This window comes from Ascaphus truei, chromosome 12, assembly GCF_040206685.1.
Source record: "Ascaphus truei isolate aAscTru1 chromosome 12, aAscTru1.hap1, whole genome shotgun sequence".
Lineage (NCBI taxonomy): Eukaryota > Metazoa > Chordata > Amphibia > Anura > Ascaphidae > Ascaphus > Ascaphus truei.
In genome coordinates, this window is record NC_134494.1 from 44269399 (window position 1) to 44282940 (window position 13542).

Genomic DNA, 13542 nt, shown 5'->3' on the forward strand with positions numbered 1-13542 from the left:
TCCGGTGTCCCCGGCACAGCCTCGGAGCACACAGCTAAGTTCCCCTCCACGTCAGGATCAGAATGAGCTCCGGAACACTGATCGGGTTCCGCACTACCGCAGGAAAGGCTGGTGACCAATCACCGTGCAGATCGTGCACGGGAACCAATGGGGACGCGAGGACTCGTCTGCATTGGGCAATCCGAGCTGGAGGCGGGGGGGGGCGGAGAGGTAAAGGGCTTTGGAAGGAGATACAAATAGGCCAATAGGAGAAGCGGGAGCTTTGTAACGGATTTCCCGCTGGGATCCGCGCCACGATAGGGAAAAAAATGTGATTGCAACGGCGCTTACTTATAACAATGTCCTAAAAAAGTGAAATATGTGTAACTGTGTGTTTAAAAGCAAATGGCAGAAATAATATCTATAAATTCAATTACAACGTGAACTGTGATCTATTAGTTAATCATGTGATAAATCCACCACCCAGTGGTGAACATCACGTGAACATTGGCGCTCCCCTGAATCTTTGAGGAACTCCGCGCCACAATGTCTGGGGGAACGGCCAAATGCTCCACTTTTAGGGCAGATCGCCCCCCAGCCCGATCTTTGCCCCCGACGATAATATCTCCTGCACCTCTCCCCCCTCCAGTTCCATTAACCAGTTCTCCGGATATCCGGGCAGCACAAAGGGTTTCTCAGCCCCCCGCGTGTCCAGACTTTGGCTATCCTGTGCATACAACCAAAGGCAGGGGAGCCCGACGCTACATCCAAAGTGACAAAACATATATGGTAATGAGTATAAAGTTACATACTTCAATAATAATATACTGTGCACAAGCACATTGTTACTCTTTCAGTACATAAACACACAGGAATAAAGAGTGACAGCTGCAGGGTGTGCAAGGGGTACCGGGCATTATAAAACCGGGTAGCCCCCGGGGTCTGGTGGCTAGGGAATGACGCGCAGGGGCCAGGCTTCACCTTTATTACGCTGGTCTCTGGGCCACTTTCCATTACAGGCGCCGCGCAATAAAAAAAAAGCGGGTAACTCGTGTAGTGAAAAATATGTGATGAAAAGTATATGAGCAAATGGCGATAACAAAACGTATTCGAATCAACTAAAAATGTGAATAAATGTGCGATTCAAGAAAAACACATTAGAACCGTCAGAGCCAAGTAGTTCGTCAAAACGTTTCTTCTGTATAAGAGGGGGAAACGAGCAGAAATAGCACGATGTTCTCCGTACATTACGAGGTACAGGGAACATCATAAGGGGCACCCTAAGGGTTAGGGGAACGTTCCACCCACTGGAAAGGAAAGTTAATTTCTGTTCATGAAGGGCAGTAAAAGTGAGGTGTTTGTGGTGGGGTGAGAGGGAAAGCAAGTGTGGTGCGTTTTTACTATTTAAAACTAAGACTGAGAATGTGGAACCTCACGTTTCAGTTCAGAGTTTCATAAAGAGCAGAACGCATGCACAATGCACACGATATGGACACAGGTGAGTCATTTTGCGGCGGAGCTGAGGGATGGAGCCTCAGATCAGCATCTTGAGGTACCCAAGGCCTTCATGCAATCAATATACTGTAAGCTGTAACTTTCCTTCACACCCAGGAGCGGCGGAGGCGGGGGGCGGCATTGAGGGCCAAGGTTAAAAAGCTTATTAAAATAACTCCAACAAATATCTTAGAGTTACGTGCCTGTTCTCCTGTCCAGGGGGAATTCTGCACTAATTAGAATTCCTAATTGCATAACATTTAACCATTTTAAACCTGGCCTAATGCATACTGTATGTGAAAAGGAAATGTTTACGCACCTAATTCATTGTAATTAGTTAGCTTAATTTGTGTTTAGACTGCTTTCTCTAGTAATAACAATAAATAATAATAACTTTACTGCATATAGCGCTTTTCTCCCAATGGGACTCAAAGCGCTTCCCAATTACAGGTTTCAGCACCTAGGAATGTTACACAGTCCCTGGCCTGCAGAGCTTACCATCTATTTTTGCTGCCTGAGGCACAGGGAGACAAAGTGACTTGCCCAAGGTCACATGGAGGTGACACCGGGAATTGAACCAGGTTCCCCCGATTCACACTGAGCCTCTGCTTCAGTAATAACCTCAGAGACAAACGGGGACTGGGCTGAATTCTGACATTCTTCTATACGGACATTAAAATAATGAGTATTTGTACCTGGTCTGAGTCACAGTGTCGGCTTCCTGACACCTTGGGCGTGTCACCTTATCCCTGTGCGACCCTGGAAACAGGGCAAGGGCTTATTAAACCTGCTAAATGGTGTATACAGCATTGTGTACGTTGTCCGTGATGCAAAGGAAAAAACAATGATGTGTAAATGTGTCCGCATGTGCATGTATATATGTGTAACAGGTATTCCCCCCCCAATCGCAGATACAATGTGGGTGCGGAGAAAATACGGTGTTACCAGGTGTGGTGCTTTACCTGTTGGCTCGCAGGAGGGCTGCGCTTCCGCCACGGGGAACCTGGGGCAATTATATTAAGAGTAACACAGTTCTCGGTGCAGCGCCTCCACCTGCGATGGTTCCTAGCAGAGCAGGAATTGTTCCTCGCAGGACACATACAAATACTCACACACCTTAAGTATGATAACCAATACTGTTTACTTAAGGAAACATAACACTCCATAAACATGCACAGAATGACGGGTGTCCCTCTCGGGAGGAGACACTAACTAATGCGCCTCACAGGACGCTTCCCTCAACACCGGGTGATCCCACCCCGTGTCCATATGATCCCCACCCAATGTACCGCACTCTTGTAGAGAGATAGGATATGAGTGACTGCGCAGTCACTATTAAAGCTAATGGCCAGTTGGTGCACTTGTGGCTTTAAAGTACCTGCCCGAGTACCTTGCTCGGATCCGCAACACTTCGCAAAGGATCTGTCGCTCGGCGATTCCGTCTGATCCCAAGCTGGAGATAGTCTCTGTGGCCCCGACTTGAGCCCGAACCTCTTCACTGGAACCGCAGCGTCCGCTGAGTCCCTATCTAACTCTAGCGCTACTGTGACAGGATCCCTAACCTAGGGCCTGTCCCTGTAGCACCACAAACTGGGGAGTGAGGACCTATCTGGGACCTAAGGGGTTAATAGCCTGCTCTGCTCCCCTAACTCATCCCGGTCCTGACTCTCACTAACAACTAGCACTCGCAGCTACGCGCTGCAACCTACTGGGTGCGTGCAGCAGACGTGCTGCACAAATACTTTGCCTTCTTGTCAGGCCTCACAGCACTGCCAGCCGTGACCCTGACAAGACAGCACTCACACGCACTAAGGGCAGCGTCCCTATCTTGGGCCGTCCCTCAGCACTTACCCACTAACCTGGTGGGGAGTTAGGGCCTACTTGGGATGTAGGGGACCTAACGCGGTGCAGGAGCTTCACTCGCTCCCTGCACCCTTCCTTCCCCTTCAGCTCCCCAGCTCCAACTAACTAGCGTGGGCTCAGCGCGTGAAATGTATCCACTTGCCTGCAGGGAGATCCTAAGCCCTATTGGCTCCCTGGCATCACGTGGGGCACGCAGAGGCTCCTGGGACTCGTAGTCCCTGCCTAGAGCCTTCCCTGGTAGGCTAGGGCTTCGCGGGCTTTCTTGGCTCTGTCCTGCGCATGCGCAACCTCTCTGGGGCTCTCCGGGCGCCTGGCTATCCCTGCGCATGCGCGAGCTGTTGCGCAATGGCGGCGCTCTGTACCCCGAGCCGCCGGGACCTCGGCAACGCGATCGCGGCCCTAACAACGGCCGCATCAGGGAACAGCGCGCGACTCCCCGCTCCTGCCCCCACCCTTGGAAGCAGCCGTCGGGCCCGGCGCTGGCTCCGGCGGCACCCGCGACCGCACTGCTCCAAAGGAGGGGGGTCTCAAGGAGCTGCGGGAGACCCAGGCTACACTTGTATACGTGTGCGTGTATATATGTATACAGATGTAGCCATGCGGGGATAACACACTATGACACCGACTGCTACATCTGTATGTGTGTTTTTTCACATATACTATTACACATACACACATTTATACATATAGTGAACACACTTCTAAACACATTTTATATATACACATATATAGTGTGTGTGTGTACACCTCGTAATGCACTTACCTCTCCACAGTACCTACATTGCGACTACTGACAAAACTATGAAACAGGAAGTTTGTTACTGATATGACAAATACAAGCTGAATTAGAGTGTTAGATAAATGGGTCAGACTCTTCCTAATAATCGAAAGTACAAAAGTCCAGTGCTATACCCAGGTATGTTACGATCTCCCCAAAGAAGATAGTTATCCCTTCTGCCGCTCCTATTCTCCCGTGATCAGCGGGGTAAAATCAAGAGAAAACAAAAATCAATTGCCATACAAGGATTTTTATGTATATAAAAAAGCAATAATATATTACATTAAAACTTTACAATAAAAAGGATCATAAAGATCCAAACATCCTCTCATCGAGATCACACTACCGCAGAGAAACGTATCCCGCGTAGCTGCGTGATGACCTCACCGCCACGCGTTTCGCGCCATTTGTGACGATACCCGGAAGCTGCCATCATTTCACCTCCACGCGGACGCTACACCCAAAAGTTAAGCTGCTCTCCAATTAACATCTATGGGCTCAGTCCCTTACCTAATTTATATGGGCGAATAACATCTTCGGCGCGTATCTCGTGCTCTGGCGCAGATATATCGATGACGTGGTCATCATCTGGAAGAGGCCTGAAGAGACCCTAAATAAGTTCTTTGAATCCATTTATCACAACCATGTAAATCTACGTTTCACTCATACCTACAGTAAAATAGTAAAGTGATGTGAAGCCTGACGCTCAATATCAGTGTAGACTCAGAGTAGAATTGTAGAAATGAATGAAGATACGAACTAATCGTAAATCCATAACATCATACATACGATATAGAATTAAGGGGGGGCAAAATAAAAGACCTAGCAGTCAGTCAAGCAGACTACCGCAGATATGGTCCAGCAGCACACCCCACTTAACAAATACACTTCCCCATATAGGGTCAAAGGTAAGAATATAAGGGCTATAGCCCATTACCTGCCCACGGGGGTTCATTGAAGTCCAGAAGTCCTCTGTAAAGGTAGTTCCACTGCGTGCAATGCTGGTAGTGTAGACAGCATAAACAAGAAGAGCAAAAGAGCACTGCTGGCAAGAAGATCCTGAGGAAGAAATCCTATAGGACAAAATGAAGGGCACAACTCCAGACTAAAAACAGAGGGTGTTTATTCCATGGACTCACAGGGACAAAAAACACAGCCCACGCACCGACGCGTTTCGTCCCGTGGGACTTTATCAAGGTGTAACATGAAAACATACCTCCTCACGTTTGTAGGCCCCATTTTGTGCCAAAAAGTCCAGGGGAACGCATTGCGCATGCGCGCCAGTGACGCGTCGCAACACTGTGACACCGCCTCATACACAACCTATCCTTTCAACCCCTGAGGTGACGTCACAACAACCATGTAAATCTACGTTTCCCTCATACCTACAGTAAAATAGCATAGAATTTTTAGATCTGTTGATAACGATAGAAGATGGGAGTATTCACACAAAACCCCATTTCAAACCCGTTAGTTGCAACAATTATCTTTTAGCAACTAGCGAACATAAGCAGCAATGGCTTGACCATATTCCGTATGGTGAATTCAGAAGACTGAAACGAAACTGCTCAAAAAATTACGACTTTATTGCCCAATCATCCTCTCTTAGTAATAAATTCATAGAGCGCAAAGACAAAAAAGATACAGTAGAAACAGCATTTCAAAAGGTCTCACAGACAGATCAAATATGCTCCTATACAAAGAGAAGGGACAACAAACAATGAATAACTCAGATTCTTTTATTCCGTTTATTACACAATATAGCAGCAAATCCAAACAGATTGAACAAGTTCTGAGAAAGCACCGGCACATCTTGGAAGGAGATAGAATCCCTGAGCCAATCCTCTCAGACCGGCCAAAAGTTATCTTTTCAAAGGCAAGAGATCTGAAACAGCAGCTAGTACCAAGTTTCCTGAAAAAGAAAAGAGAGGAAATGTGGTTAGGAAGAGACAGCGAGGGTTTCTATAGGTGCACAGCGTGCAGAGCCTGTCACTGCAATACATTACAGCCGAGCAAAGTTAAAGAATTTGTCTCCAAAAAAACAGGGGAAACATATTAGATAAAGGAGAATATGTCCTGCAACAGTGTAGGGTGCTCTACCTCATAGCATGTGGGTGTGGGATCCAATATATTGGCCGCACAAAAAGGTCATTAAAAACAAGAATGGCAGAACATGTATGTAACATAGAAAAAGGGATAGAGACATATAGTCTGTCCAGTCACTATAAAGCAGTACATCAATGCAAGCCTCAGGACCTGTTCTTTTGTGGGATAGAACTAGTCCACAAAAACTGGAGGGGGGGGGAATTACGTTAATAAAATATCTCTACGTGAAACCCACTGGATCTATACATTAAAAACATTAAACCCCCCCCCCTCGAGACATAACATTGAGATAGATTTGAACTCCTTCCTGTAAATATCCACCAATGGGTGGGTATACTAAGGGTTTGCATGAACTTTACATTAAATGTTTCTTTCACCTGCCCTATCTGTGCTCCAATCATATCTGTTTACATAGTCCAAATTTTTCCTCTCTTTTAGGTTAGAATATTTTTTAAACTAAAATGGAGGAATGGGTTTCACATGCAATAGCAATCTCTCCAATTTTATCTATATTTTTATATCATTTTTCCTCTTCTACTCTCTTTTAAAGAATAAGATTTTATATTCTCTTTTTAAGCATAGTAGTACAACTGTTTCATAAAGGCAGGATGAGAATCAAAATATGTCATTTTATTTTTGAATTTTGATAATAATTAAAACCTTCATTGCTAGAACTAACGTGTACAATTATGGATATAATTCTTTACCTCTAATTAGTAGACAACAAAAACAACACAATCAAAACTGTGGAGTGGTTTGAATACCGCAATCTAGCTATATACTGCAGTTTGTAGCCATTATGCTGTTTACAGTAGATATTCTTTGTTATGTTACACTGTGTGTATATACTGTGTCCATCAATCAAGTTAATTAACGAATCTCAGCTTGTTTCAAACATGGGCGTATACTCAAAATGGACCCTATAAAGAGGAGCCACTAGAACATGTAATCACTACCCCCGACGAAGCCCTTTGATGGGAGAAACGCGTAGGGTTAATCTTTCAAGCATATGCAACCAGTGGGAGAAGCACTACATGCGTAGATGTGAGAGGAGGAATATTTTCAAAAACTTGTTGGCGCCAACACTGTGGAAACCGGATGAACGGCTGTGGCAGGAGACGTGAGACGCAGGCGTAATACACAGGACGCGGAAGCTGCAGACACACTCTGACACCAAAGAGAAGATTGCGGGGGAAGTGAGACAGAAAGCGAGTCGCAGTACCCCTCAAGATTACGGCAGCAACCACTTACCAAAGCCAGGAGCGGCAAAGAGAAGAGGTAAACCGCCCATATCTGCAGTATCCTTCAGATACACAGCAAAGGTAATTGTGAACTGCATCCGACGCGTAGAACCATTGGTGTCTGTTGGGAGACCATACGTAACCTGTGGAGATTGGAAATACACGTGTACAGAGCCGTGCAGGCGCCAGGTGAAAGGCTACTCACCACTTCTGTCAAACTCACACTCGATTACATCCTCATTCTGTGAGGGTTACAAATAGTGTGTAAGAAGTCTCTTCAGGAGATCTGTGGCTTATTGACACTATCTATTTCCTCCTAACCAGCCAGTACATATTACCAACACCAGAAGTACACAGTGTAGCTATTCCCCATATCACTCATATAAACCAACCCGGCAGGAAACTTAGAGTGGTTCAACTCAGTACTGTGATACACACCAAACAAATCATCATTTTTGGATTTTTCAACCAACAATTAGTTTCAAGTGGATGTACATGTTATACAGTACTATGGTGGACACGAGAGGATTCTAAGACTGTTACCCATGTATATGCAGACATAACATATGTATGCACAATCATTTCACAAGCAAGAAGTGTTTGTTTTTACAGGCCCATATTAGGGCAATCTTAGATTCAATATTTTAAGTTATATGAGTCATAATGCTGTTTGGTTGAGTTTGTACCCAGCTGGGATATTTTGTATTTTCTTAATTTTCAGTAATATTTAGTTTTGATATTATTAAAAATATATTTGTATCATACACAGAGTGTGGTCTCATTCGAAATCTCTTGGCCTCTAAGAAATATGGTTCTTCTTTAATTGATTCCGTGCGCAGGAGTATATATATAAAAAAAAATCCTTCACTGTATACATAAGGGAAGCGAAGATTCCCTGCTATATACTCCAGCAGCAGGTGTAATTTCCTCTTATATAGTGAATATAAGACCAACTCTACCATTGTTACAAGTTCATCCAGTGCCATCTTTTTCCATACTTACCTTACTTACTCCTTTTTCCCATCTGGGATTGCTAGGTTTTGGGGGGTCCTGACGAGCCCTTTGACTTGCTTTAGGACACGTTTCTCTGTGATAGTGTGATATTGATGAGAGGATGTTTGGATCGTTATGATCCTTTCTTTTTATTGTAAAGTTTTAATGTAATATGTTATTGCTTTTTTATACATTAATAGCATAGCCTCCCGGACACTACTTCTTTGTCTTGGGCCCTTCCAGTGTCAGTCCTGTTAGGTGCAGGCAGTGGAGGGGTTAATTCCTTCTTTAGGCTGTGTGTGTATTGCAGACTTGGATACAATTCTGGTATCCAAGGGCAGGCCTAGCAACCACCAGAGAGTGTCAGCCTGAGAGATGGATACTGATTGGTTCACCCCAAAACAGTGCTAGCCAATCAGTATTCAACCTGTTCTGTTATGGGGCAGTGTTCCAACCCCCAATCTCAGGTTATAATTTCTGACACTCTCCTAAATTCTGGAAGAAGTTCAGTTATGTCTGGAGTGTGATCCGGATCCCCTTCACTTGTGGAGTGAGGAGCCTCTTCCTCCATCCCACTAGGGGATGGGAAGGAAGGGGAACAGGCCTGAGTCAGGGCTCTGACCAGGAGATGGGAACAAGGAGAGAAAAGGGGTGCATCTGTGTTGCTGTCTGATATCATCTATCTGCAATAAAGCCAGTTGTACCCAGCATCATTGTAATTAATGTCTGCTGCCTGCTGTGTAAAGGAAGATCAAGGTGTCAGCATGGCTCATCCCTTGCCCCTGCAGAGAGTCTGTGCTGACTGATGGCGCTGCACCACAGAGAAATAAGGTAACATGCGCCCCTGTCCTGTTTCTCCCCACACCACCGCGGAGCACTCAGCCCCCCCTTTCACCAACAGGTCACAGCACAACACACCTAGAAGTAGCTGGAGAAAGCACACCCACCCCAATCTCACTCAGGGTGGGGGTAAAAGGAAGCCATGTTATACCAACTTAAAAAAACAACTACTCAGGTTTTTACTTCAGCACGGCATACAAATGGAAGATATGGTCCAATATACACAGCGTACGGTTGCGCGGTACAGTTTTTTGGATGGACAAGTTCTTGGCAAATGAGTTTATAACTTACAGAGCTGTTGGAACCTTGCTGGTCTCCATGTGTATGCGAATCTAATTCAGGGGTGGGCAACTCCAGTCCTCAATGGCCACCAGCAGGTCAAGTTTTATGGATATCCCTGCTTCAGCACAGGTGGCTCAATCAGTGGCTCAGTCGAAGACTGAGCCACTGATTGAGCCACCTGTGCTGAAGCAGGGATATCCTGAAAGCCATGACCTGTTGGTGGCCCTTCCGGTGTGGAGTTGCCCACCCCTGGTCTAATCCACCTTTGCACAACGTGCACACAGCTGCCGGACGCTCGCTCGGGGGAAGCAGGTCTCTGGGTGCCAGCTGCTGGGTTTGCTTCTCAGGGACGGTGGGCGAGGATAACATCTCCCTCCAATGAAGTCTTTGTAATGCTTCTAACTGGGTCACAGGAAGCGGCTCTCCGATGATCATTTCTGGCAGGGCCTGATCGGATTAGAAGGGAAGGTAATGCTGTTTTTGACTTGTGATCTTCGCCCCTGGGATGGCAGGCCTGGTATGGGCATGGCGGGCGCCTCTCGCGCTGGGTTTAACACTTCCACGTGTATGCATGTGCTTCACCACCTTCTGTATCTGTTCGCACACGTGTGTCCTTATTTGTATGCCATTCTGGTTGTCATTTACATAACTCTGTACCCCCCACTGTACCCCGCTGCAGTATATGTCCAAACAAAGTGGATTGCTCAAGGTTAAGCTTCCTATGTATGTGAATTCATTATGCCACTATAATCCTCGGCACACAAGGAGGTGCAAACTCAGGCCCAGGTCCACAACATGGTGCTAAGCTATAGCACAAGTTTACTTCCGTTCACATGAATAACTTGTATGGGAATAAAGGTGCGAGTTTTCGAGGTACTCTGATCTCTTCTACCGGGGATGTTACATTGAATAAAGCAGGCTCTGGGTTTACTCAAAAACAGTGCATCTTGGAATGTGATAGGCGGGGGTTAGAGTTAGGGGGGCGGGGGAGGAGTTAACCCCTTGTTAACCCGTTAACCCCTTGTTTGCCTGAGTCTGAGCGGCGTCTGTGCGTAGAGAGTGCTCGCTGTGCGCCACTCCCATGTCGTCATGGGGGCGGAGCCTGGAGACAGTCCCCGCGGCGTGTTTGGTCCTAAGAGCATGACGCGTGCGCGCAAGTCGTGGCTGACGTTGGGAAGAGCGGCGGAGGCGGTGCTTCACGGCGAACCTCACAGCTGCGCAGTGAGAGTAGACAGTATCGGTCCTTGTCCCTGCACATCTCTTACTGGTGATCGCACAGTTTTTAATTTTAGTACATTGTATTGTAGCAAGGGGTCTCCAGAGGTGACCCGCATTCATTTAAACCCCCCGGGGAGCCCCGAGTTACAGGCCATGTGATGGGGTGCCGGTATCTGCTGCAAGTTTAAATGTGACACGTCATGTGACCGGGACTTTTAAACGCGTAGGAGATACCGGCACCCCATACCGGGGCCTGTAACTCGGGAAGCAGGGGGTCCCCGGACCTGAAATGTATGTTATTAAAATAAAAACAGTGTCATTGTCTGTAAGAGGTGAGCAGGGAGAGGGACCGAAGCCTTCCGCTCTCAGTGCGCAGCTCATACAAACTGGCGCAGCCAGGTAGGATTAACGAAGCGGGAGTCCCATTCAGAAGCACCGCCACCGGGCCCAGAACACCTGTCCCGTCCCTCCCCCGCCCCGTCTCCCCCCATGTCATCCCCCGTCTCTCCAAGTCTCTCCCCTCCCCTCCATCTCCTTGTTTCTACCCCTCATCTCTCTCCCCAATCTCCCCTCCGTCAGCCCCCATCTCCCCCACCCATTACCCCTCCCCGTATCCCCCCGTTTATTATTAGTCCTATCTCCCCCGCACGGCCAGTACGCAGTGCGCGCTGTATATTATTAGCAGGATATTTGTTTTTCCAATCCTTAGATTATAAAAATCCTGTGTGAGTCTCACGTCCAGCGGCCGGAGAACGAGTCTCACGTCCAGCGGCCGGAGAACGAGTCTCACGTCCAGCGGCCGGAGAACGAGTCTCACGTCCAGCGGCCGGAGCACGAGTCTCACGTTCAGCGGCCGGAGAACGAGTCTCACGTCCAGCGGCCGGAGCACGAGTCTCACGTCCAGCGGCCGGAGCACGAGTCTCACTTCCAGCGGCCGGAGCACGAGTCTCACGTTCAGCGGCCGGAGAACGAGTCTCACGTCCAGCGGCCGGAGAACAAGTCTCACGTCCAGCGGCCGGAGAACCGGAGAACGTGTCTCACGTCCAGCGGCCGGAGAACGAGTCTCACATCCAGCAGCCGGAGAACGAGTCTCACGTCCAGCGGCCGGAGAACGAGTCTCACTTCCAGCGGCCGGAGCACGAGTCTCACGTTCAGCGGCCGGAGAACGAGTCTCACGTCCAGCGGCCGGAGAACAAGTCTCACGTCCAGCGGCCGGAGAACGAGCCTCACATCCAGCGGCCGGAGAACCGGAGAACGTGTCTCACGTCCAGCGGCCGGAGAACGAGTCTCACGTCCAGCGGCCGGAGAACGAGTCTCACGTCCAGCGGCCGGAGAACGAGTCTCACGTCCAGCGGCCGGAGAACGAGTCTCACGTCCAGCGGCCGGAGAACGAGTCTCAAGTCCAGCGGCCGGAGAACGAGTCTCACGTCCAGCGGCCGGAGAACGAGTCTCACGTCCAGCGGCCGGAGAGCGAGTCTCACATCCAGCGTCCGGAGAACGAGTCTCACGTCCAGCGGCCGGAGAACGAGTCTCACGTCCAGCGGCCGGAGAACGAGTCTCACACCCAGCGTCCGGAGAACGAGCCTCACGTCCAGCGGCCGGAGAACGAGCCTCACGTCCAGCGTCCGGAGAACGAGTCTCACATCCAGCGTCCGGAGAACGAGTCTCACGTCCAGCAGCCGGAGAACGAGTCTCACATCCAGCGTCCGGAGAACGAGTCTCACATCCAGCGTCCGGAGAACGAGTCTCACACCCAGCGTCCGGAGAACGAGTCTCACGTCCAGCGGCCGGAGAACGAGTCTCACACATCCAGCGGCCGGAGAACGAGTCTCACATCCAGCGGCCGGAGAACGAGCCTCACGTCCAGCGGCCGGAGAACGAGCCTCATGTCCAGCGGCCGGAGAACGAGCCTCACACATCCAGCGGCCGGAGAACGAGTCTCACGTCCAGCGGCCGGAGAACGAGTCTCACGTCCAGCGGCCGGAGAACGAGCCTCACACATCCAGCGGCCGGAGAACGAGTCTCACGTCCAGCGGCCGGAGAACGAGTCTCGCGTCCAGCGGCCGGAGAACGAGCCTCACACATCCAGCGGCCGGAGAACGAGTCTCACGTTCAGCGGCCGGAGAACGAGTCTCACGTCCAGCGGCCGGAGAATGTCTCGCTCTGAATTACTCCCGAGATTGTGCTGCATAAACTGGGCGCTGAGGCTGGCACTGTGTACTGATAGCAGAGGGGTAACATTACTGATAGCAGAGGGGTAACATTACTGATAGCAGAGGGGTAACATTACTGATAGCAGAGGGGTAACATTACTGATAGCAGAGGGGTAACATTATTGTTAGCAGAGGGGTAACATTACTGATAGCAGAGGGGTAACATTATTGTTAGCAGAGGGGTAACATTACTGATAGCAGAGGGGTAACATTAATGATAGCAGAGGGGTAACATTACTGATAGCAGAGGGGTAACATTAATGATAGCAGAGGGGTAACATTACTGATAGCAGAGGGGTAACATTATTGATAGCAGAGGGGTAACATTACTGATAGCAGAGGGGTAACATTACTGATAGCAGAGGGGTACCAGTACTGATAGCAGAGGGGTAACATTACTGATAGCAGAGGGGTAACCATTACTGATAGCAGAGGGGTACCAGTACTGATAGCAGAGGGGTACCAGTACTGATAGCAGAGGGGTACCAGTACTGATAGCAGAGGGGTACCAGTACTGATAGCAGAGGGGTAACCA

General features: G+C 48.7%; 1 long non-coding RNA gene across 1 annotated transcript; it reads right to left on the reverse strand.

Moving 5' to 3' along the window:
• Nucleotides 1–5848: 5848 nt before the first annotated feature.
• LOC142463832 (uncharacterized) lies at nt 5849–9672 on the reverse strand. The gene is made up of 2 exons (XR_012787519.1): nt 7472–9672; nt 5849–6026 (listed from the first exon to the last, which is right to left on the reverse strand). It is a non-coding gene; the product is annotated as an uncharacterized LOC142463832 (long non-coding RNA).
• Between the last annotated feature and the right edge of the window lie 3870 nt (nt 9673–13542).